General features: G+C 45.8%; 2 long non-coding RNA genes across 2 annotated transcripts; one reads left to right on the forward strand and one right to left on the reverse strand.

The window, feature by feature from the left end:
• Nucleotides 1–1,117: 1,117 nt before the first annotated feature.
• On the reverse strand, nt 1,118–1,537 carry LOC135366990 (uncharacterized). The gene is made up of 2 exons (XR_010414332.1): nt 1,421–1,537; nt 1,118–1,367 (listed from the first exon to the last, which is right to left on the reverse strand). It is a non-coding gene; the product is annotated as an uncharacterized LOC135366990 (long non-coding RNA).
• A 12,655-nt stretch (nt 1,538–14,192) lies between these two features.
• On the forward strand, nt 14,193–18,106 carry LOC135378498 (uncharacterized). Its single transcript, XR_010418421.1, has 6 exons — nt 14,193–14,468; nt 15,866–16,004; nt 16,096–16,357; nt 16,435–16,505; nt 16,672–16,796; nt 16,896–18,106. It is a non-coding gene; the product is annotated as an uncharacterized LOC135378498 (long non-coding RNA).
• Nucleotides 18,107–25,918: the final 7,812 nt, after the last annotated feature.

A 25,918-nucleotide genomic window follows, 5' to 3' on the forward strand; every position in this document is an offset into this window, starting at 1 on the left:
TGCTTGCAAGAACTGGGTGAAAAACATTTCAAGTATAGCTACGAGCGATTTAAAATGAACGGGTTCCTTCTCTACTTCAACTTGGACGTGGGCAAGTGTTCTTTTCCTTCGCATTTGAACGAGTGGCGAAAACGAAAAGTTCGCCTGCAATTACGCTTCGCTAAAGCCCTTCCAGATGCGGTCACCGTCCTCTTGATTTCCGAGTGTCCCAAGCTCATGTGCGTCGACAAGAACCGTATGGTCACCTTCCCATAGAAAAGATGTACGAGAGCGACATCTTGGAACTCGTGTCCCTGAACCCCCTCGCTTCCTCCATGCTGAGAGGCATTTGCGCTTCCGACGAAGCCTTCGTTTTACGCAAGCCCGGCTATTTAACCATCAATACGGAAGAGCGAAGAAAGAGCGGGCAGCACTGGGTGCTCTACCTGAAAAACGACGACGGGTCTGCCGTGTTTTTTCGACAGCTACGGACTTCCCCCCATTGAAGCAAACCTTGGAAGGACTTTACCTGTAGTGGACGAGTATAACGAGAAGCGTATTCAATCACCTTTTTCGCCTTACTGCGGGCTTTTTTGTATCTACGTAGCCACACGCATGTCGAAACGCTACAGCTTGAAAAATTGTGTATCCATGTTTTCCTGTAACCTCGAAGAGAATGACGAAACAATAAAATGTCTCCTCGTGAGCGAACTTGTTTTGTAAAATAGTCTATTTATTACATACACAAGACGCTTGCGAGACGATCTTCCAACGTGCTGACCCGACGCTCGTCGTCGCCGGTCACCGTGACGTCGAGGGATGTGTGAGAGAAGCCAGTAGCGACGGACGACAGGTCGGTTGAAACCCGCGTTGATGAGACATGGGTCGACTGTCTCTCCCCGTCTATACTTTTCCAACAGCTCGAGCTTGTAATCTACGAAACGCTTCATTTTCTTTGCAATCTTCCCACTGACGGTGAACAGATGTAAGGGTATCGTCTTGAGAATCGAGCGAAAGTCACCCTTGCAGCCATCGCCGTGAATATAATCGCGTAATCGCAGTAAGTCCCGATACATACGCGTTTGCAAAAAGGTTGCAAACCTCTGCTCGGGCGTCATGACTGAGACGAATGAGAGTATATACACAACCTTTTTTTATTTCTCGTGAGAGGTTACACATGAATTAAGTTCCAGCTTTGGTTTCGTAGGAGGGAAGACAGCCCAAATACCGACGAAGGCTCGAGTCTAACCAATGGCTAGGGTTTCTCGACTAGAGTCCACTGCAACGACAGGTGGTCAGCTGATCGCCGATCCGCAAAAAGAGGGTCTTCGGAGGAGGCTTGAAGGTTAGGACCAGTGGTAGATCTCCCGTCAGTAGCCATTCATAATCTGCACGAAAGGAACGTGAGAAACACGTGTTTTTTTATCTCAAATACACGTACAATCTTCTTCAGTCACAGAGTGACACTGATGGTCCATCTTCTCCATCTTCCTTCAATAGTCGAAGTCCTTCGCAACGTACGTCGAACGGTACCGTCTGACAGCTGAGAAACGGGCGTATCAATCGGTCCGTCCTATGCTTTTGCTCTGAAAATAATGTGAACGATTACAGAACGTATTAAAAATAACGAGGAGGCGTACCTTTGGACCACAATCCACCGTAGTTGGTGCAGAAGAAGCGGGCGCTGCCAATCTCCCGAAATATGTGCGGTGGGAAAAAACCGACTTCACGCGCAGCAAAAGTGTTGTAAACTGGAAACGAAACTCTTCAAACATCTCGATGATGACGTCATGGGTATTACTTACGAGGATCTACCGAGCTGATCATGATGACACTAGAATGACGATCAAACGTTCGCTTCGATATTTATAGTAAAGCTTTTCCTTTCACTCTCTATGACGTCATTAAACGTGTTTGGACATGTTAAGACGTGCTTGAACATGTTTGGTCGTGTTCAGACACAGGCGGCGAACTGTCGAAGTCGCCCCTGAACACACTAGTTCCTCTCTCTCCCTCTCTATAACGTCATTGAACATGTTTGAACATGTTTGGATGTGTTTGAACATGTTGTGACGTGTGTAGACACGAACCCTGCAATACGAAAAAAGTCACACAGTTCGAACTAGACTGGTGGTTAGTGTGTCGCATCCAGTGTAGGAGGTTCCTGCGTTCGAATCCCACACTGGGTCTTCTCGTCGTCATATACAAGCCATCCCAGAGTGTTAGTTAGACATTAGTGTAATGTTTTATTCAACGTCGATGATATCATTGTCATATGCGACATTGCAAAGAAAGAAGGTGCGAAAGACAGAAGGCGGGGTGGTCAAAGTACAGACGACACCGTCGCAATGTGAGGAGAAGGAGAGCGGTGTAGCGACTATAAAAGGTGCGCTGGTTCTACGACGGTTGGTCGAAAGCCCACGAGGGGCATCCATCCACGACGTGAGTAGTTTTGTGGGCCAAAATGTAAGTTGACCGTCTCTGCTGTGAAAGTGTATTCTATGTATGGTGTTGTTTTTCGGGAACCAATAGCCGCTGTCTCCGCATGACACTGAACACACATACAGGGACTCATCCCATCCTCTCTCATCAATATCAATATCAATCTCAAGCGTTCCTCAACTGAAGGAAAAGTGAGCATTGTTTCGTGAGGCGAAATCTCGTACTGATTTTGTTTGACTGCAGTGCCACGCTGTCTCGTATGTCAGTTCGACCCCATCGATGCTATGCTCGTGGCTTAAAAAAGAGAGCACGAAGCTAGAATAGAGAATCTCGGTAACAGTTCAGTCGTCCTTTCAGATCACGACGACGACGACAGAGTCAGTAGTCCGCCCTTCGTAATACCTGAAACGGACGACGACGACGAACTCCTAGATGGGCACGACAATGCAGACGAATTGCTCATCTGGGAAGGGGATCAGTCATATGCAGATTTCATGCCTCTGTGTGGTAGGGTTAGAGATAAATCACCAGATGCACGCCCAGAATTTTTTAAACGAAGATGGGCCTGTCCAGGGTCGTAGAATCGTTGAATTACGAGAAGCGCGCCTCACTTGAGAGTGGTTCATAACCGCCAAGAAATCGAAGGCGCGATAAATGCTGCCATCGCAGAGTCCTTGCAATGCGTAGAAAACAATGCGAGAGAACGGTCTGGTTTCACCTCAAACGACGTCCAATGTGTGGACTTACTCGAGGTCCACTTGCTCGAGGTTAGGCAGCATTTCTATGGAATCAGAAAATTTAGCACTTTCATGGGACGAAGTGACTACTTTTATTGCGAGAAATGCATGTCCGGTTACGGGACGAGAGAGGCATTGCAGCAACACGAACGTCTGTGTCGCGATTCTGATGATTGTGATTCTCGAAATGCCAAAAGCGGGGGAGTGTGTCTCCTTCAACAAGATACAGTACATGCATCCCTACCCCTATTTCACGGTGTTGGGCACGGAGAGCGTTTTGGAAAAGGGCGCGCTCGTGAAGGACGCCGTGAGTGTGCACAGGATGAGCTCGTACTGCACCGTTGTAGTGAGATGTTGGGACGGAAAAATACTAGGCCAAGATGGCTATTTGGGACCCAACGCAGCAGATAAATGCTTGCTCTCGCTCAAGCGATTTAGCGATCAAATCGATAGGTTGAACCGTTGTCCCGTGCCGTTGGTCATGAGTATGCAAGACCACTTTCAGCACGCGAGCGGTACGCACTGCAAATTTTGTCGAATCGAATTTAACCAACATGCGCGGAAGGTATCGCATCACGACCACACCCGCTTCGTAGAGCCCGGTTCTTCGAATTTTGTCGCTACGCTGTGTGATACGTGTAACCTTACGTCTCGTAATACCAAAGGACTCGTCATATGCGTGCACAACCTGCAATACGATTTGAGCTCCCTTCTCCGCCACATGCATGTTCTAAATCTGCGTGAGCTGTGGATCTTAGCTTCGAGTACGGAAAAGTTAAGAGGGTTCAACAATGGGGATCTCCATTTCCGCGATACCACACAGTTTTTTAACCTGTCCTTGTCGAACCTGGTGGAAACCCTCCTCGCCAGCGGTGGCGAGAGCGCGTTTCATTGTACCCATCAAATGTATGGTGACCGTTTCCGGCGCCTCCTCAGGAAGGGCATTTACCTGTACACCTTCGTCGACAGTTTCGAAGCGTACAATTTGCGCACACTACCGCCAAAGGAAGCTTTCAAAAGTGACCTGAACGACCAATACATCACGGACAAGGACCATCAGTACGCCCTCGATATTTTGGAATTGTCCGAATGTAAGAACCTCGGCGGTTACACGCGTCTCTACGTCACGCTCGACGCTTGTCAGCTCTGCGACGTCGTACTGCATTTCAGAAAGATTTTGCTAGAGACGAATGGGATGGATATCCTACGCACCGTGTCCCTCGCCAGTTACGCGTGGAGCAGCGCTCTGAAGCTCACCAATATCAAACTCGAGCTCATGAGCGATCGTGAGATGTACGAAACTATCGAGAAGGGAATCGGGGGAGGCATTTGTAACAGCTTCCACAGATACTGTCGGGCTAATCACGAGGGGTGCGACGATTACGATCCCCAGCAAGAAAAGACTTTTATCAGTACCTCGACGTGAATAGTTTGTACCCGTACGCAATGACTTTCCATCTCCCGACAGGTGGTTTTGAGTGGGTCAATCCTTCGAGGTGGAGCGAGATCGATTTTCTCAACATTTCTCACGATTCGGACATGGGTTACATGTATGTGGTAGACTTGTTGTATCCCGAAGAACTGCACGCGCTCACCAGGGATTTTCTCCTGGCACCCGAACACAGTTGCATGGACGAGAACGAACTCTCTCCCTACCAGCGACACCTGAAAGATGCGTTGGTGCTGAACGCCCCTCCCACAAAGAAACTCTTGCTGACGTGCTACGACAAAGAACGCTACGTCGTTCATTATGCATTGCTCGCTCTGTACGTGAGGTTGGGCATGAAAATAAAACGTCTTCACAGTATACTCTCGTTCCGCCAAGGCAACTTTTTGCGAACCTTCGTGCAGAGAAACGTCGCGTTGAGGAATGCCGCGGCCACAAAATTCAAGAGACTTCTGTACAAAACCATGTCGAACAGCACGTTCGGTAAGTCAATACAAAATGTGAGATGCGTGAAAAGGTATGCTATAGCCTACGACATAGAAAGTGCACTACGAAAGGCTAGCTCCATCGACAGTCAGCATTTTCTCACTCTGAGTTACAAGTGCATCTTGTACGAGATGAAACAGCACCACATCAAATGCACGCACCCCCTTTATGTGGGCTTTGCCATTCTAGAAATATCCAAAATCCGAATGTACAGCTTCATCCACGAGTCGTTCTTTTCTCGCTTCACGTGTCCAGTGCAATTTATCTATAGCGATACAGACAGCATATTTTTTCTGTTTACGTGTGCAAGTCTGGAAGAACAGCTGATGAAGATTGAGAATGAGTTAGATCTGTCTTCCTATCCGCCGGACCACCCGCTTTTCAATGACGAGCACGCGAATCAGATGGGGTACTTCAAAGACGAGACGGGAGGTGGTGTTATACAGGAAGTCGTAGCCATCCGAGCGAAAATGTGCAGCATTCTCTTGGCTGTGGCACACAAACAGATCGCGAGAGCGAAAGGAGTTAAGAAGGACCTGGTGAGAAAACACTTATTGCACGAAGTGTACCGAGATTCTCTGTTCAATGAAAAGACACTCTCTCAGAAGCAGTGCACCATCCAGAGTATAAAGCAAACAACGTACACCATTTCGAGACTCAAGAAGAGCTTGGTCCCCTACGACGACAAACGCTATCACGTGGATGCCGTACACTCCTTCCCTTATGGAAGCTGCGAACATGGTCAGCTTTGCTGGTGTTTTGACGCGTATCGCATTACGATAGTACTCCCTTTTTGTGCAGCAACGGAAAACCCGGAAGAGAGCCCGAGACCGTCGACGTCATGCATCGAGTGACCGTGGAACAAAGAGCTGCAAGCGCATATAATCGTGAATAAAAGTTCTAGTTTAGACATGCTTCTCTCTCTCTCTCTCTCTCTCGCAGACAGGAGAGACACGGGTCGTTGTGGCAGTATGGTAGCGGTGGCAGTGTGGTAGTGGAATGGGTGTATGAAAAGAATGACCATTCCGTCATCGTGCTGGTGCATTGACCACCGCAATGACGACGCTGCGATGAAGATTCCCTGTGCCTTTTCTGGCACGTCTGATCATCTCGTAATGCTCCATTCGTGAGATCAGACAAGTCAGGGAGGGTGCAGGCATCTATCGACCAACTCCTTTGTATGTATTCAATACAGATATTTCAGTGAAAGAAAACACAGAGTCTCGTCAAAGTTATTCGGACTGTTTAATGCATTGCATGTCGATAACCAAGCGGTATTTCAATAAGTCGGTGCCAAAGTTTGCGATGCAGACTGCTCGCAAATGTCGCTGCTTCTGCAGGGCTTGCTTAATATGAGCAATGGCACGAGCGAGAAGGTCTACGATGTCTGCAGCGATGTAGTTGAATTCTGCGTTAGCCAGACTCACAAATTCGCTCATCAGTCCCAGGGGCCGTCCGGAACCGTCATGCAGACGTTCTTGTAACGGGCGTAGATCCGACGCACCATCGCCTGCAGCGGCCCCGGCGAGATCTCTTCTATATTGCCAGACCCTACCATGTGTATCACGTAGTGAAAAGCAGTGATGACGAGCTCGTTGCGGTGACTTTCGCTGCTGAAACATTCCTCCTCCACTTCTTCCCAAGAAGCGTGGATGCGGGAAGAATTTTATAACAAGTGGTAGCTGAACATCTTCACCTATTGATGACGCGAGCGCGGTGCGCGCTGCCGTTATACAGATAAAGACGCGCAAAGAACTGAGAGTGAAACTGAAACGAAGAAGCCACCCGGCGCCGCTAGGAGCGCGCGCGCAGCGGGAGGAGCAGAGAGCCGAAACCGAAACAGCCCTCGGTCGGGCGGCGCAGAGGGCGCTAGGAGCGCGCGCATGCATAGCTGCCGCGGCGCGGCGTCCCAGTCAGGTGCTCGCTTGCTCTGCAGTCCTCGCGCCCGCTCAGTTTCTGCCTGCCTCTCAGATGGAGCAGTCGCACCCGTTACCGCGGGGCAAAAGGTGAGTGATTTGCCGCGTTGTTTTACCGCACTCCTTTTCTCGCATGTTTGCCATGCCCCCGTGTTTAGCGGTGACCAACGAGTGATTTGCCAATGGTTGACCGCACTCGTGTTAAGCCTTTTCTCGCATCTTTAGACTTGTTTAGCGGTGAGCAAGCCTTTTGTTCGTGTTGACGCATGTTTAGCGGTTCCCGCCTTGTGTTAGCTGCATAGTGTTGTGATGCTGTGGTTAGGCCTAACCGATCTCCCCCCCTCTAAGCCTTTTCCCCGATGTGTACAGTTTTCTCCGTGCTGTTTAGCAGTAGCGGTTAGACCTTTTCTCTCGCATGCCTAGACTTGTTCAGCAGTGTTGCCATTTTTACCTGCCGCTAGTGTCTTGTTCTGTCTTTCTCGTATAGAGCTGCGATGGTGGCGCCCTTTGGTGTGATGCCTTGCAACAAGGTGGCCACCTGTCGTCAATCTCTGCAACTGCTAGGTGCAAACTACAAACATGGCGGGCGCTGGTCACTCTGGTGTTGCGGAGCGTTTCCTTCACCGCGGCATCGTCCGTTTTCGAATAAATTGTTTCTCTCCACTCTATTTCTATATATCTATTTTATTTTCTACCTATTTTTTTCTTTTTTATGAACTCTCGTAGTGCACAACGCTCAGCTGGTCTGGACACAAGTTAGATGCTCCCCAATTAGTGTGGTGGCTTCCTGGAGGGTGCTGACTAATGTAGGGGCGCAATTAGCTCTAATTGCTAATTAAATCGTGTTCAGGAAAGTTGAGTGTTGTGCACTATGAGAGTCCAGTACTTACTACTGACGTCAATGTTCTACGGTGACGACGCCACATGAGAAGGCCGCAGTGCAAGCCAGCAAGTACATATACAAAAGAAAAATAGCTAATGCTCTATGGCTGCACGTTGAGCATATGTTTACAAACTGATCGTGCACTCCCCAGTAAACCAGAAATATCCCAGGTACGTGCCACAAGGGTCGCACATGTCGCATATGTCCGTAACGTCTGTGCGACGTTACCCGTACGTCCACAATGGGACTTCGAAAACTGTCTTACTTTCTATATCCCTGGGACATCTGATAGATGTAAAAAGAAAGGCGCAAGCGCACGTTATTTTTCGGAGGCATTTAGGACACGCCAGAAAAGGGAACCTGCATCTCATATGGTGAAAGACGAAAGCTCGTTTACTATCGCGCGATCTGCATTGGTCTTGCATCATGGCGGAAAGTTCACCCCTCCCCAAGTGGGGTGTGCTGCCAAAAGTAGACGCCTCTTTAATTAGTGTGTGCAGCATTTATTTGCTATTTATTATTTGTATATTATATATATTATATATATATATATATATTCATTATTTGCTATTCATTGCGCATCTCTAGAGACGCGTCTTTCCTTCGCCCCCAATACGAGAGGATGAAAGAGCACACTGTCGCCTCTTGCCTCCTGGAAAAAGATTAAAAGGAAACAGAAAATGCAGCCCAAGATAATGGCAGTCGCGATAGAGTCACCGATAGATTTGTGTTTTTGTTTTGCTTCCGCAAGTTAAAGCTAATCTTCGACGCATGACGCGGCACTGTGCTCTTTCACTCTCTCACACTGGGGGTAAAGGAAAGCCGCTTCTTTGAAGATGCGCGATAAACCAAATAAAGAAAAAAATGGCGTTCCTTCACGAATTTTTTGCGGACGATCTACTGAACGGATTTTTGTTCTGAAAACGGTTTTGGTATCTGGTGACCGAAGAGCTCAGATGTTCTCATTGGAGCAACTTCGTAGCTTTTATAATTAAAAAGTTAATTATTGAAAGTTAATTAAGATATTGCCTTAGGAGCCTGTTAATGCCCCCCTAGGGAGTGCCCTTCAGCATATGCTTATTGCAATTGAGTTCATCTCGGAAAAAGTGATTGATATATGTTTAAAAAATCTGTTCACACTTAGCGTGGACATCCTGTTTATATATATATATAGCTTTTCTTTACAGCGAGCGATGAAAACTGCAACCATGAAGTTCTTGCAGTTAAAATACAGTGCAGGGTGTGAGTCCCGTGGAAGGGAATATGCACCCACAGGAAGCCTGAACTTAATTGATTCAGTCTTTCATGAGAGAATTTCGGGTGATAAAGATATTGCAGAAAGGGAGCCAATAATCGTTCAAAGCCATTCTGTTTTTACGAATCTGAAAACGAGCACGTGCATTAAAAAATCCGGGATCAGCGAAGGAGTCGGAACCGCGCCGATCGGAGCACACCGTTGATAGTGCTAATTTCCAAGTTAGGAGGCCACGTGCTCTGGGACGATGGAAATGATGATGGTGATCGTGATCTAAGAAAAAAGATATGTGAATATCCGCAAAATCGAACTGACTACTCCAGGACTCCTGCACACGGTGAATACAAACAAGTGAAGTGGTGGAGTGCAGCATGTAGTTCAAACGTTTCTAACGAGTCAGTGCAAAATGTCAAACAAGAGGAGGAATTGCTGAGGGAACACACACCTAGTAAATCATCGAATGTCTATTATCCCAGTTTTACGCAGAAAATGTTTCTGTGCCCTCGGCGCCTTGCTCGGCGACTGAAGAGCCAACAGTTTCACAATGTCGAAGGCTTGGGAGTTCACAGGAGACAGGGTCGTCTTATCATTCGAGCGTAAACGTTTCTCGACACCGGATGAAGATGTGTTCTGCATGCGTCAGACATGCGCTGTGGCAGAGCCGTTCCGATAGCGGAGGGGGAAGAGGGGCAGCCGCCCCGTGCTCCCCCCCCTTGGAGGCGGCGGCAAACGGCAGGCCCTGGTAGGTTGCTTGGACAGTGTGAAGAAGGAACTAAGGGAATGTGACTTTACAATCTCGGCAGTACAAGTGAGCGTTTTCTTTTCTTTGTTTAGAGAGCTCCTGATGACAGTGAGGGGGGGGGGCGGGAGGCACGTTTAACCTGCCCTGGGCGCAAACTCGCCTATAGGGACGGCTCTGACTGTAATCTACGTAGGACACACGTCATTTGTCGCGAAAAGGAGGCTGGTGGTCTAAAGCCTACTTCTGCCTTCAGCCTAAGCGATCCTTGCCTGCAGTTGGGTGCTGCCACAGTGTCTGCGATTGGGTGTCATGGCCATTTAAAACTGCAGCATGGTATGTGTGCAACACATCTTGTACTGCTGATACCAGGTATCCTGTGGTGAACATGGAAGTCCGTGTCTGTAACGCGCACCTTTAGTCACTACCAAGTAAACCAGAAACGTCTAATGGACATCCAAAGGGTGGTACACCGGTATATTCTGGATGTCTAGTAGACATCCGGATATGTCCAGCTAACGTGGAATGGATGTACTATGGATCGTTGGAAGCTCATCCACAACTGTATAAATGGATGTCCTCTGGATGTAACAGCTGGACATTTGTCACATCCAATGGACGTGCTTGTGAGGCATTGTGACGTCTAATATACGTCCTACCGATGTTCCTACCGGATTAACATACGACAATGTATAGACCGGATTGCAAATATACTTTTTCAGCTATTTTGTCTGCATAAACAACGCAAATGCCGTAACCGTGGCCGTACCCCACCCGACAAAGCTTGGGCATTTTCAAGTTTCTATTGGCGTACTGGATGGAACATATACTACAATACCAATAGTTGCGGGATGAGTGTTCAGTGTAGTGGAGGCCGAAAACGTTTGTAACGGCGACGAGGATGTGTTTCTCCAATTAATATGTACGTCTGCAATGAGTCAAACTCCCCGCTAACATTTTTCCTTCCTAACTTCCTGACAAATATTGTGTTTGTAATTCAGGCTATTGTCTATGATGAGGTTACCTACTGAGTGGAGCTGTCAAACTGACGGGTTTCCTGTGATGGTGGAAGAGTGCTACGTAGATACTTTGCAGAGAGCAGGACGCGAACAAATGGAAAAACTTGCTTTTAATTGTTCTCCAACTTCTCACGCTCTCACAAGATAGATTCGCTTTCTTCTGGCGCTATACGTAAAAATTACTATTGAATTGATAGTTGAAACAACGTTCCGACGACTTTCCTATCGACTTTCAAAACGCCTGCATCATCGACCTTGAGGGTAATCAGATCAAAAGAGTGTTTGTAGAGTCCTGGCATATACAATCCACACCTGGAAACCTTAACCTATCTGTTGGAGCGTTACCCAACGTATACGTCAGCGGCCTCCGTCACGTGACTGAAAAACAATCCGACGAATCACGCAATTCGAACCACGGCAGGAACGCTGCTGCCAACGGCCACTACAGTCACCCCTGACGAAGGAGCCGAACTGGCTCCGAAACGTCGGGTATCCTCGTCCTGTACCTTGGTTGGAGATTTTCGTTTCTACCATAGTTTTCACCCAACCAGACACACCTGTGTCAGATACGTTCGCGTTCAAGTCTACATTATCATATGTTAATCCGGTAGGAACATCGATTGGACGTATATTAGACGTCGCAGTGCCTCACAAACACGTCCACTGGACGTGACAAATGTCCAGCTGTTACTTCCTGAGGAGATCCATTTATACAGTTATGGATGAGCTTCCGACGATCCATAGTACATCCATTCCACGTTAGCTGGACATATCCGGATGTCAACTAGACATCCCAAATGTCTTATATCTTTGGATCTTTCTGGTATATGTCTAATAGACGTTTGTGGTTTACTGGGTATAGATGACGCAGTGAACAACTGAAGATCGGGAGAGGATAAAACTTAGTGCCAAGAGGACCCCATAAAGTTCGGCGGCCGAAGCCGAGGTGAGGTGGGACAGCCGTACCGTTTTCCGATATTCCACTCTGGGATAACAAACACACGAGGGGAGAAAGTTTGATGACCTACATTCATGCGTGAAAATCAGTATTTTGCATCCGGCGCTGTTTAATAACTCAAGACAGAACTAGGGATCTTTGTTTCCCGTTACTTCAGACAGATAGGCGGTTACATGAGCAGACTGCAGAGAGCATGTTGGGATATCTGGGAATGCATGTAGCTTGTGCTTCTGAATATGACGACGACGTGTCTGGATAGCAATAGTGCTGGAGTGTGGTGACGTCTCGTAATGACTGGAAGCTGAGTATGACGATGTGTGCGCGTTGCCCATCGCATATACTGGCGGAAAGTTTCTTACATCCTGAAAACTGGCATAGGTGGTTCCAGTGCTTCTGCCATGGAAAACACAGATGACGTCGCTCGAGGAGGGCCAAGACAATTTTACGCTATTGGCTAGAATGGACACCAGGACCTTCTCTGTGGTAGAAAGGAGCTTGCGAAGCAGGGACTGTAATCAGCTACCATCAGGTTCATGCTAGAGATTGGTGACCGCTGAGCATTGGCTGCGGAGGTGTGCCCCAACGCGAACCTCATTGGCAACAGAGCACGTTAAGACGACTCCCAGCCCTTCGTCTTACATAACGTACCTCCGATACCACGATAAACTCCAGTTGAGAATAATGCCAAGAAATCGGTTATGTGGTACACGGGGTACCAGATGATGAATAATATGTAGTTGAAATCTCTTAACATAGTGACGCATAAAAGGTAACATCACAGTATTTTCTGACGATAGGTACGTGCCTCGTTCAAGAAGGAAGTACAGCACGTTGTCGAGCGTAGCCTGAAGGCGACGCTATAAAGCAGGTCACTGGCTTCGCGATGGCCATATACAGATGCAACCGCGTAAAAACAGAAACGTATCCCTTGGCGAAAGAGACCAGGTGCAGTGCAACCATGACGATATTGAATAATAAAGGACACCGTAGGCTTCCCTCTAGCACACACGCAACACACATAGCAACGTGCAGCACGTACTCCTTGCCTGCCAGCGATACGAAGGTCACTGGCCCAGTCACCGATGCCGTCTGCTCATCTAGGCTACTTAGAGCTTTCCCTGGCGGTGCTACTTGGCCATAGTGAGCACGCTGTGGTCTCCTCTGCACTGAAACGATTCCTACGGGAAGCTATACTCTTGGTCTCTGATACCATCTACAACCCTGTGCGCACGTCTTTTTCTGTATTTCTTCCTAACTTTCTGTGTCTTTACTGCTTCACCTTCCTTTTTGTTTTGCTTTTGGAAATATGAAATTGGAACCTACATCATGGCTAACCTTTCCCTTCTTTCTTTTTATCAGCATTAAACATATCTCTCCTCTAGCACACCGATTAGTAAGGTATAGAAGCTCGTATCGCCTTCTGCTGTTCTCATGAAAACGGACCGACCATTAACAAAATCAGCAATCCAGCGAAGAGCACAGACAGCGATCTTCATATTATACAGGCCGGGAAGAACATGCTGCGGGTCGTCGAATCACAAGCCCTCTTCCCAAAAAGCAATAAAATCATAATAATAAAAATAAAAAAAGGAAATGATGGAACTAGAGTAGCTTGATGGGCTTGTTGGTACATGACTCGGAGAACAAGGAGCATTCAAAACAGGGACAAAAACACAAGAAGACACCTCTGCCAGAGGAGCCTCCACCACACAGAGGAGCCTCTGTTTGTGTGTCTTCTTGTGTTTTTTTTTTCATGTTTTGAGTGCTCCTTGTTCTTCGAGAAATGATGGGAGTTGCCCGAGTGAAAAAATCACCAGAATTATTCTGGTGTTTCCCGCTGTTCTTGGCATTAACACTAAACTCTTTTGGTGTTTGCAGTGTGCACATGTCTGGCGTGACACCAGGGTGATTCGATGCTGTGGACTTCTCCTGACGTCAACACCAGAGTGGTAAACTACGACACCAGAATGATTCGGGTGCTTTCTAGAATGCTTGGTGTGCGCACTGGACAGATGTAGTGTTTTTACGTGACCGTTAGAGCGGTCTGGTGCGGTTCACAGATACCAGACTAGAGGTGTCAGAGTACGAGCACTACGCGCTGTTACAATGAAACTCGCAATTTACATTATCGTAAGTTAGTTCACGCGACCTCGTTTCCAAAGAAATGATAATTCGCTGCGCAAATAAATTTCCTCGAGTGTCGAAATTGACATGCTTTTGCTGCTTTCACTCTGGTTTGAAAACGAAACTTTACGCTCTCATTTTCACATCAGACAGTGCTAGCGCCATCGGCATTAGTGCCCGTTTTCAACACAGGGGTGACACCTTGGAGGAAGGAAAACTAAGGAGGGAGCACGACCGTTTCTTTCCGAATCACAAAAGTGTAGTGGAAGTGACGACATATAGTACGCGTCATGAGGACGTCATATCGATCAGGTGACTGGAGGCAGCCAATCTGCGGTGAGCCTTCGCCACAACTGGGACAAACAAACTGGGGCAGCTGCCGGCGTGGATGGTGGTTTCTGGCGCCCGGCGAGGTGTTAGCAATAAGAGATAGATACGAGATACTAGCAGTTAAGATTACTAAACCGACGCACAAGTGATACGGTAAAGTTCGTAGCATTGTCGCCGCACGTTGCAAACTTTCAGGGAAACAATTGTGCTGAAAATTTTACTGGAGAAAGCAATCACGAGCTGCGCGGAACGGATATGAAATCCGACGATGTTCTTGTTAGCGTTACCTATTCAGTGCCGTTTCATTTGGCTCCATAACGTAGTATGGTTTCATTGTCTGTACCACGGTACTGAGAGTAACCTGCTGGATGCAACCGGGAAAGTACAGAACGCACGGGTGGTTATGTTGCATGTCGTCGCTGTGCGCAAGTAGCTGAGAAAAATCAGTTTTTCTGCTTGTGTTATCCATGAATATAACCTTCCTTATCTTGATACCATTTCTTTGTCTCATGTGATTAATATATATATATATATATACGGAATGGAAAAAAAGGTAGCACCACTGGCCACCTGTATGCACTGTACCACATACTCACCCCATCCATATGAGTTTTCAAATGCAATGTGTCGTGTCCCATCTCCGGACGATTTACTGGGGAGGACAGCTCCTTTTGCAAGTGTTTTCTAGGCATTGCACATGTGGGTGCAATACAATAGTATACGCATGTACATACATCAGACACTTAATGTTTTCTTGTTTCATGAGGCAGAGAAATAGGAGGCAAGTTAGCTGGTGCGAATGCGATGAGGGAAACATCTTGAGTTCGAGAAGCAAGCACAGGGACACGGATGAAGGGGAACATGGAAAAATACCAAGAAGCAGATGAGACAGACTCAAAACCAGCAAGTAGTCTGCCTCGGCTGCTCCTTTGTATTTTTCCGTGTTCCCCATAACCCATGTCCCTGTGCTTATTTCTAATTCTCAAGGAGATGTTTCCCGCATCACATGTTTATGGCTTGTGCAGATGCATGACATAAGTTATATACATAATCACTATACATTTGTCTCAGAGCACAGATAAAAAAAAAAACAAACAAACAAAAGGGGTTGGGGCCGAAGCCATGCAAGATCACTGTTACACGGCAGCTGTCTCCACAATCTCAACAACTATGCAACGTAGCAACATGTTCACTTATTCGAGATAGCTGCAAAGTCCTAATTTACTGACCTTTAAACTGAGTCAGCTTTGTAAACATCTGCCTCACTCTTTTTACGTGAAGTTTTTGTGTTGTATCCTTGCTAATGTGATGCAGCCTTATGTCAATGTACTTCTCTGCTACGCACTTTACGAGATGGACATAATGATTGTCTAAAGGACTTTGATCGAACATGTGATCACGGAGCAAGGGGAAAAGGCTCCAGTCGAGGAATTTGTGGAGCACTTCGGAAGTCATTGTTGCAAGTATGTTCTTGGCCGTGAGTCTATTTTCTGCACTGGCAATCCGGACAACTTGTTCTGATTTCTGTGCAATTTTGATTACACTTTCAGATGGATAGAGCAGCCCTCCTCTGCTCTTTCGATATATAAGAGCATATGTTGGCTCTTCAGAAGGGGATGCAGTTAGTGCATTTATGCACGTTTCACACAGCAGGGACTTCTGAAGTTTGCGCACAACAAATCCTGCTATGTATGTTACTATCATTCCCCCGCATTCTGAAATGTGCCCAGGATCAGGACAGTAATCGTGGTCGTCATCAAAACCCAAGTTTTCTTCACAGCTTGGCAGCAGTTGCCTTCGATCGCTTGTCCCGTTCAAGACCTCTTCAGAATGTGCGGCTCTTGCACTGCTCACATGGAGTATCGCAATGTGCTCCTGTGGCAAGCAGTTGCCAGTGGTGATGTCTCTGACTTCGTTTTGCACAATCAGTCGCTTGAATGCTGCGGCGAACTGTTGGGCACTAGGATTGTCGTTGCACCGTCCATGGGATCTGATAGCACCAAAGAAAAGTTCGAGATGATCTTGGCTCACCTTATGAGATGGTATGTACATCAGGACCTTTTTCTTCACAACCAGTTCATCATAGAGAATAAGTAGGCTTTTCATTGCAATTTTGAAGCCCAAGAATCCAGTCTTCCGATTGGTCTTCAATAGTGGGATGCCATTTGGATGTTCTCTCAGGCTGGACAGGTAAGTGTCTGCAATGTTGAACAGGGACTGAACGGAAGAGATGTTAGCTGAACACAGTGGCTTTTTCCAGTGCTTCTGATACATACTTCTTGAGTTTAAGACGTCAAAAATATTATTAATGATTCGGAGAAACTGTTCTGTGTCTTGACTTTCTTCAAATCCATAGATCCCTTGTGTGCGACATTCTGCAATGGCATCCGCAACAGACATACTTAGAACTTGAGCTGCCAAACTGACTTTCATTGGTTGTCTTCGCCAATCGATATGTGAGCTGCGGAGACGGTTAGCAAGGTGCAGTCCCTCTTTCTGTTGCAGACTGTGCAGCTTTTCGATGAAATTCCACTTTATAGCATTCCCGTCTGGACTCATTATGATCTTCTTGTCACACAGCGCATTTCTCACGAGCTTCAGCATATGACAAGGATCCATGAAAACGACAACAACTTCACCTGTTTCAGGGTGCTGGAAACTTGTCTTCAAATTTTTGGGGTCACTGAAGTTGCACCCAAGCTGTCTAAACATTGCGAAGTTTGACGGTGCCCCATCACAAGTTAAGGAGACAACAGTCGCTCCCACTTCATGGGCAAGGACAAGACTGCGTTGTACTAGGTCAGCCCTTTGTTCACCGCCAAGTCCATCAACAAGAAAATAGCCCAACGGGACCTTCCACCTTCCATTAATAGCCACTGCCATTATCACGAATGCTGCCTTAGCCATTGGCAAGCAATCGCCATCTGTTCCAGTGCCCATGTCAACATAGCCTTGGAATTGTTTGCCGTCCCATTGGAGCTGCTGTCTGATTGAAATTTCATCCACCATGAGACTGCATAATGTTGGAAAGCCTGACTTGCTATTCTCTGTTGCTTTCATTTTCAATGCATTCAGAGCTTCTTTTGAGAACCCTGGCCTGCCATCAACTGATTGGTACCATTTGCTCAGTGTTTTTGGATGAGGCAGGCAGGTGTCGAATACACTCCGTACATAGTTATAGGCCCGAGGTGAATAAAAATGTAAAGTCAATGCAAATGCTCGCAGCTGAGGTGAGTACTGTGTGGGGAGGGGATTTCCTGTGCGTTTTGCAACCTGTCTTTTCAATAATTCTTGATTTGTAGCACCAAGGCTCTCCAAAACTGCAACATTCTCCTCAAGCAGGATCTTCTGTCTTGTTAAATCCTTAATCACACCTTTCAGCCCCGCATTTCTTTTCTTTAAACGTCGATTTGCCTGTTGAAGTCTCTTTATCTGTTTGCTGCTTTTGGTATGTAGGGACGTATACCACTTGACCCGTTCTCTTAAGAAGGCTTTCTCTGGAGTATCAGCTGTGGATTTTGCCTAAAACAGATCCATATACAACATAAATTTTTGTGATGTACATTTTTCCGTTTTCTGACGTGGTATGTCCTTGTTAGAATCTTGTGAGGATGGGAAGGTTTTATCCTACAGCACACTTTGCCATCTGTGCACAGGACCCGTAAACTGACTCAAACCGGCATATATGTGGTGCATGTATACATGGTGTCTACTAAACCCCTCCTTACTGTTTTCTATCCTTTTAATAGAACTGTCAGGTCTACTTGAAACGACCACGAGTGGGAAGGAAATTTAGTTTCTCGTAAATCTTATATCCTTGTCTCCGAAATGATGTTGGGCCATGCCTCATGAATATGTATACACACCAGAATGGGTCTGTAAATGCCTGCTTCTGGTACTGCTTTTTGGTCTTAATTTAATTCAGCCAGATCACATACTCACAATGCTTTCTAGTCCCCACAGTACTCCAGTTTACGAACTACAGATACATGAATCACAAATCCGTTTACAGGGCTTGCGCAAACCACATTGTTGTACCTGATATCGTCACAGGAATAAATGGGACGTTTCCTATCATTTATTCGTTGAGAACGTGTCGTGTCGTCTTTTTTCTGTTCAGTGTCTCAGGTGTTATCGTCGTTTTTACATTGTGCCAGCTCCCCTGCACTTTGTTTCTTTTCAGTGTTCAGACCTCTTGCAGGTCATTACAAATATTGATGAAGGGAGACTGTTCTTGCAGTCCTGACCGTTTCAGAGTAATATTTTTTCCCAATAATTAGAAACACCTCACAGATAAACTACTGCACATATTACTACCATTCTCCCCAACAATTCCAGGTTCAGGAGGTTGCTCATCCTGGTATAGTATAGCTGATATGTGCCTTCAGACTACTGTTACAGGCTTATAGTTATATAAAGAAAATGGGGTTCACATTTAGCCTGCAGTACGCCATCTATAATATTTTAGACAACAATTATACTAGAGAACTTTCCATTCTACTGCAAACTTACCCCCTGTTGTAATTTGCTGTCATGATTCTTATTTAGAACAATAGCTAATTTACATAAGAACAGAAGGGACATGTAAATATAACTATTTTGCTGTCATGATTCCTATTTAGAACAATAGCTAATTTGCATATGAACAGAAGGGACATGTAAATATAACTATTTTGCTAAAAAACAGGTTCATCTTCTGTAAGGTGCATAATCTCAGGGTAAATAGTCACACATGCTTGATTTCAGAAAAATTCATTTGTTTATTGATTCACATAGAGGAGTACATTGTGCAGAACAGAGTCAGTAGATGTTAGTAAAATCATCGTTGAATCATCAGTCATAAGTGTTTAGTATACATTTTATTTCGAGCAATGAGGTTAAAAAGCATGCACATTCTGCCATGTGAGAAGAGAATCAGTATGGATAGATTTAAATGCAGATGCGGCTATATGCACCTGGTCTGCAACCTAAAATTACACACCATGCAAGACAGAAGGATCCGGGGCTTTTGCCGAACGATGAATGACTGCGTAATGCTAGCAGCTGTGTGTCTGCAGCACCTACACACGGGACTGAGCTTACCCATAACTTTTGCGCACTTGTAGAAGGGCCAGGGAGGGAAGTAAATCTTTCCTCTTCAACCTACATAGGTAAAAACATTTAGAATATCATTCTTTGTGTCACAAGTGTTTGCATTGGAATGCTGTTTCCTTTTGGAGCCCTGTTATGCCAACATGCTTGCAAAAAACTGACAGCTAGGGTCTGTGAACATAGAATTCACCATTCATACCTGACTTGCATGGTTTCCAGAACCAGGGGATGAGTCTTCCTCGAGTGCAGATCCACTTGTGCCCTAGAGTTACCAGTTGCTCAAATAAATTGTAATGTGTAAAATTTGCATGAAATTTGCATATGGTGCCCTTTCAGAAAGCCACATGTACTCTGAGAACTCTACTTGGGACCCCATTACGACAGCACTCAACAGTAAACTTCAAATGTGGGAGCGTAAGGGCTACTATATTCTGTGGTTTCCAAGGGCACTTACGTCACATTACATGAAAGAGCATATATGCACAACTAGGTCATCATGGCATAGGGAGATGATGATACCCCAAGTGAAGTTAAGGGGAGCTCTACACTGTTTTCCTTTGTCAGAGCAGAAGTACTATGTACCTCTCGTGGTCCTTCAGCTTCCTCAGTGTCCACGCTGACAAGAGGATCCCACAGGAGTTCAGGAACATGCTACATTTTCATAAAAACATTTACGTAAAATTTCAACAATCCAAGCTAAATGTTGTCTGGCATTATACCTGTTCCTTTTCCTCCATGTATTCTTGTGATAGCACGGGGGATTCCTGCAACAGGAGCATGACATGATGTAGAATTTACTTCATTTATTTCGAGTATATAGGCAAAACATCAAGCTCTACAACTGTTAACTTGTATGTCAGAGGCAGTGAACAAAGGAGAACCCAGATAAGCACAAAAACCTTGCCACTAATATTTTATTCTGCGCTTTATGGCCTGCTTGGTGGGGTGCGCAGTGCATATAAATAGCTGCAATGCGTCTCTACACTGACTTTGCTTAAGTCACTGCATCTGGTCTGCAACAGGTCTCATTAGTAGTTGTGGAAATATTTAACACGCTGTGGAAACAATTACTCAAGGCAAATTTCTTTTACCTGTTGAACTTGCTCCACAGAGGGTGCACCTCCCATCACAGAACTAGAACTCTCCTGTAAAGTGTGGAGAAGAAAGTCAGCCTGCATATTGCCTAATGGATGTAAATGAAGGTTTACATATTTCATTTCTGCTGAGCAAGTGCAATAGAATACCTTGGTAAACTGAACACAAAATTAAATTGACAGCCTATTGAGTAGCACATAAGCTGGATAATATATTACCGCCTGCATGTCAACCAGAGAGTCACAGGGAATTGGTGACGTGCCCTAGAATGTGAGGAATGCAGATACATAAGGCACTGAGCTTGCACCTTAACGTATAATATGAAGCATAGTCTGTTAGGAAGATGAAATATACATTCTTGTGGCAGAAGATCAGGAACACAACTTTTTTTTGTTACTGGATTGTCACTTTAACCAAGTGTATACCTATGCACCTAGTATCTACACTCATATACCCCCACATGTGGTATATTCATTTACAATTGTGTTACCTGGCTCATTTGGGTCACCAGCTCAACAGGGAGGTGTTCCGTGGAAGGACTGCAACTATCCTGTGAAAAGCACTATGTTAGCTTGCATAAAAAAGTAAGCGTTTGACTCAGTGCTCTATGCGTTCCTTGCCATGTGCCCAACTGTCATCGCTCTATTCATTTTGGGGATAGCGAGTTAGCCAGCTATGAATACGCATGACTTGAACTACAAAACAAGTCTAGGAGAAACTATAAAAAGTGATGCATTACCACTTCCATTTCCATAGTGGTGAGAGGGTCCCACAGCAGCTCAAAGTTAGTCTGGAATTTGAAAACACCTATGAGCCCACAAGATGCACTATTCAGATTGCTATGCAATTGCATCACTAGGAGCCTGCCGTACACACTGGGTGATGTGACGGAAGGGGGTGATGTGCTGGAGCAGTATTACACTTTCTGTACAGTAACATATATTTTTATGTATTGCAGACCATGCTACTGTGTACAGTGTATCACATACGGAAAAAGATTCATTATGGGAGAGGGGGGGTGACATGCAGCCTATAGTGATGCCGCTGCTGCTATTGTACCTCTATGGCTCGCCCCTGTGTTTGCAGTGGTGTTGCGAATGATGTAGAAGCAACCTGAAAAATTAAAGCCCACATGAATGAGGCCTTACACGTCCTACAGCTTCAATGTGCATAAGTCCACGGTGGCACAGTTGCACGTCACAGCTCCTCATACCTCTTCTACAGGGGGCACTTGTGAAATGTGTGACAGGGTGCTGTCTTCAGTAGGGATGTCCTGTGGAGCATATGGAACCAGTTATTCCAACATTTATCATATGATAAACATGAGTCTTTCTCACTCGGTTTCTAGCTATAAGCTGTTATGTGAAAAACAAGCATACAGGGTGTCCCAGAACTATGTCATTGTATTCTAATTAAAAAACTACGCGACCTAGAATCATGAAGTCAACGGCATTCGTTCTTACTAGGTTTTTGTCACCTCCTTACGTGCATGTCATGTATCCTATAAGTTTTTTATGTAAATTTTTGTGAAGGTTAACTCTGAAATTTGCCAAGTAAAGGACACTTTTTTACCCCAAAGTGCGTGCTGAATTTACTCTAATTCATGATAATTGACAGTGATATTCAAGATCTATCCTATCGGAAAAAATAGCCGAACATCACTCTTCTCGGGGTGCTTGAGCATAACGCATGAGGACTTTTTCAGCTCAGTTGCTGTTCGACGAAAGGAGGTTGGAAACCCAGCCCACAGAGTGATAGTAGAAAAAGTCACAGCTCCTGAAATTGGAAGAGGGAAGGCATGCATGGTCCCCAGCCGAAGCCGGACACGATAAGCTATGTCTGTGTTATCTCTCTCAGCCATGCCGACGTGGGCTGGGTTTCCAACCTCCTTTTGTCGGACAGACAAAGATTTTGGTGAAAATTTCGTCGCACGCTATCCTGTGCGAGCTCCGTAGAGCATGATTTTTGGCTATTTCTTCCAATGCGATAGCTCCTTAATATTCCTGTCAATTTTCATGAATTTGAGTAAATTCAGCACTCTCTTCACATTGGTGGGGTAAGTGATCTTTACTTGGCAAATTTCAGAGTTCAGATCCCAAAACTTTACATAGTTAAGCTTAGGACACATGATATGCACAGCAGGAGGTGGCAAGAACCCAGTAAGAACAAATGCTGCTGGCCGCATGATTCTAGGTGGCGTAGATTTTTTTAATTAAAATTCAATGACACGTTTTCTGGGACATCCTGTATCTTCTTGCTGCTGTACACTACAATACAAGATAAGCATAACTATCTCACCATTGTGCCTTCCACTGTAGCTTCAGCCCCACTTGTGTTTCCAGCATGCTAAAGAAAATATAGAGGACATCTGTTAGTTTGAAATATTTCCTGAAGTATCCAGAGCGCTGTACCTTGCGAAAATAGAGATCAATGATTTTCTTTTTTTTTTTTCTTCCTGTACCACTGAGCGTAAAGTACGATATATTTATATCACGTGCGACATGCAACCAGCGTGATAACTAACAAGCAGTCAAGCTAAACTACCCATTTGACGATGAAAGCATTAAAAGTATCACGTGCGCGCTCTGCGCCGTTTATGTCGTCCTACCTCATGTTGTGGGAAATATTTGGGAGCTGCACATGGTCGAAGTCGGACGAGAGACTGCGTTTGGACGAAGTCGTCTGGGTGAAAGTGCTTCGAGCAAACTCGGCTCCACTCTGGCGGCACCCAGTTCACGTCTTTCCCCAAGGCCTCGATCCATTTTGCTCTTAGCTGTGGGTTTTTTGGAAACCTACACAGTGACGAAAGCAATAATCAGCCGTAACTTAAAGTCCAGCATTTCTGACTAACAACTTTCAGTTTCCTTGCATATGAATTGATCATATACTCACGAATGGAATGAAACTCCAGGCTCTTTGCGAAGAGAGCGCGATCTGCAGCGTTGCACGCAGCAGGTCGGCATCTCCTACACGCTGAAGAATGTAAACGAAGTTTAAAGTGGAACTGCAGCAAAAACACGCAATTCAAGATCCTTGAAACGCACGATCGCAAACCAAAACTCGCACTCACAGCTCCTCTGACAGCTGCGGAGAGCTGGGAGAGGAGGATTGTTTGTCCCAGTTGCTTCTCCTCACCCAAACTTCCGGAATCGCGCAAAATGACGTCACACTCCCTCCTTATTTTCCTTCCTCCATGGGTGACACATACTCGCCATTGTTGTAACTACCCTCAAGCGGATGCTTTTGGCAAGGCTGCCATCTTGTTCTGGTCGCACGTCATAGAAAACGTCATTTTGAGGGCATGTGACTTTGTTTACATGCCGTTTTGCCGCTTACCGGCATATTTCCGTCATGATAAAGTCGAGAGATGAACATATTTTGCCAGCGCAAACTATGCGCCGCTTCTTCCGCAACATGGTAGCCAATTTTTCCTCAGTTTAAGCACATCACATCGGCTCAGTCGTTCTTAACGCGCGGTCGTCATCACATCTTTCAAAGTTGTCAACAGTACACGGCATTATGCGCAAACCTGTGGGTTTTACTGCGAGATTATCGGATAAAAATAATTACCGTCGTCGAAGGACATCCTAAACGTCGCGCGGAAACAATAACCGTATTGTTTACAAACGGTTTGGCAGCCGATCACGGGCGTCGCCATCTTTAATGTCACGTGCGCCTTGACGTTTGCAGTGTCGTGCGACCAGGACCTGTCCAGGGTGCATTGCGTTCGCCCAGCACGCTTTCGTCTACGGAGCAATACACTGGATGCCGCTCATGTGGTTTTAAACACTCACCGAGCTGGCCGATGTGGTTCAGGTACCGTTCCGTCCTGGCTTTCAACCTAAAAATAGCGCATAAATGTGAATAATGTCTGTTTCTCAAGTTCTGCATTATGTGTCGTAGTTTGCTTTCAACCTGTGCACAACTGGAAGTATGCGAAAATACAAGCGATGCATTCGGGACAGATGCGACGATTGGTCGTTGTTGTGGCGTCTTTGAATGTGCGTTTCGTCCGGCATTGTGGGCTGTGATTATTCTTATTAACTGGATATGGACTACAAGAAGAGAGTACTGAAGAGTCAATCGAGTATGTTTTTCTGAATTATCACTCTACCGCATGTGGTATATTCACATTTGCAGAAGAACTAACATTGCACCTTTTTGTACTTTTGTATTGTGTGCATGCTTCTCCTGAATGTGTATCATTAATGGTAGCCGTAATATAGACAGTTTTGTTACACGTACTTGCCTGTTCCTATTTTTGATTATATTCAGTATACTATATGCAAAATAGGGTTGCGGAGTTGGAATGGTTCCGGAATCATTTCACGTTCATCATCGATCGGAATGGAATTGGAATGGAATGTCGGAAGCTGTCCTAAGAATGGAATGGGAATGGAATTAGGTCTTTTTTCACAGGAATGAAATGGCCTCCATGATGCAAACCAGGGTCCCTTCATGGTGTTTTCCAATGTTCGACTATTGAAGATTATGCTGTTTCACGCATTCGATCCCGCGAGGTTATTGGCTCCTCAGCATCCTCACGAGGCTCTAAAAGCTCTGCATAGTTGTGAACTCTTAGAGAAAAGTAAACAGGACAACAGTAACACCGCGGACGTGCGGACGTATATATATATATATATATAAATGTGCAAATGATCCATGTTTGTATCTGTACTTACTGGCTCTGCACTGCGGCCTCCAGAGGTGTTGCTAACACCCTGGAACATTAATGTCTTGCAGAGACACAGTGTTTGTGCCGACCCAAGAGCGTGTCACATCCCTACGCTGTGCCGATGAGAGCCAAGAAGCTCGAAACGGCCGTCCACAGCTGGGATTGTGGCACGCTCGATCAGTAAATATATATATATATATATATATATATATGTGCGTGCGTGCGTGCGTGCGTGCGTGCGTGCGTGCGTGCGTGCGTGCGTGCGTGCGTGTGTGTGTGTGTGTGCATGTGTGCGTGTGTGTGTGTGTGTTTTCACTCTGTCTCTCACTTCTTCAACGATATGCACAGCTGTGAGGTTCCTCAGGAACGAAGAACATCTCGGGATTGAACGCATGAGACATTATAATGCTCGACAGTGGAGCGACACAAAACACCAGTGGTCCTGACATGCAACCCCAGAGCGCGCGCATCAGAGATCCTGGAACATCACACATTAGGAACACCAGACAATTATGATGCTAACATTAGAGAAGAAAACACCAAGAATGTCCCAAGTCACAGCCACTAAAAACACCAAAATGATTCTGGTGCTTCTTTCGATAGGGTGGAGCTGATTTATTCGCTAGATTAACTCATTTGCGGCTCAGACTATGGTTCATACTTCACGGTTGGGATTCCTTACTCCCGCTTTTGGTTCAGTATTTTCGCGTACGTTGCTTGCTCCTAATCGGATACCTCGACC

The sequence above is a fragment of the Ornithodoros turicata genome, chromosome 1, assembly GCF_037126465.1.
Source record: "Ornithodoros turicata isolate Travis chromosome 1, ASM3712646v1, whole genome shotgun sequence".
Classification (NCBI taxonomy): Eukaryota; Metazoa; Arthropoda; class Arachnida; order Ixodida; family Argasidae; genus Ornithodoros; species Ornithodoros turicata.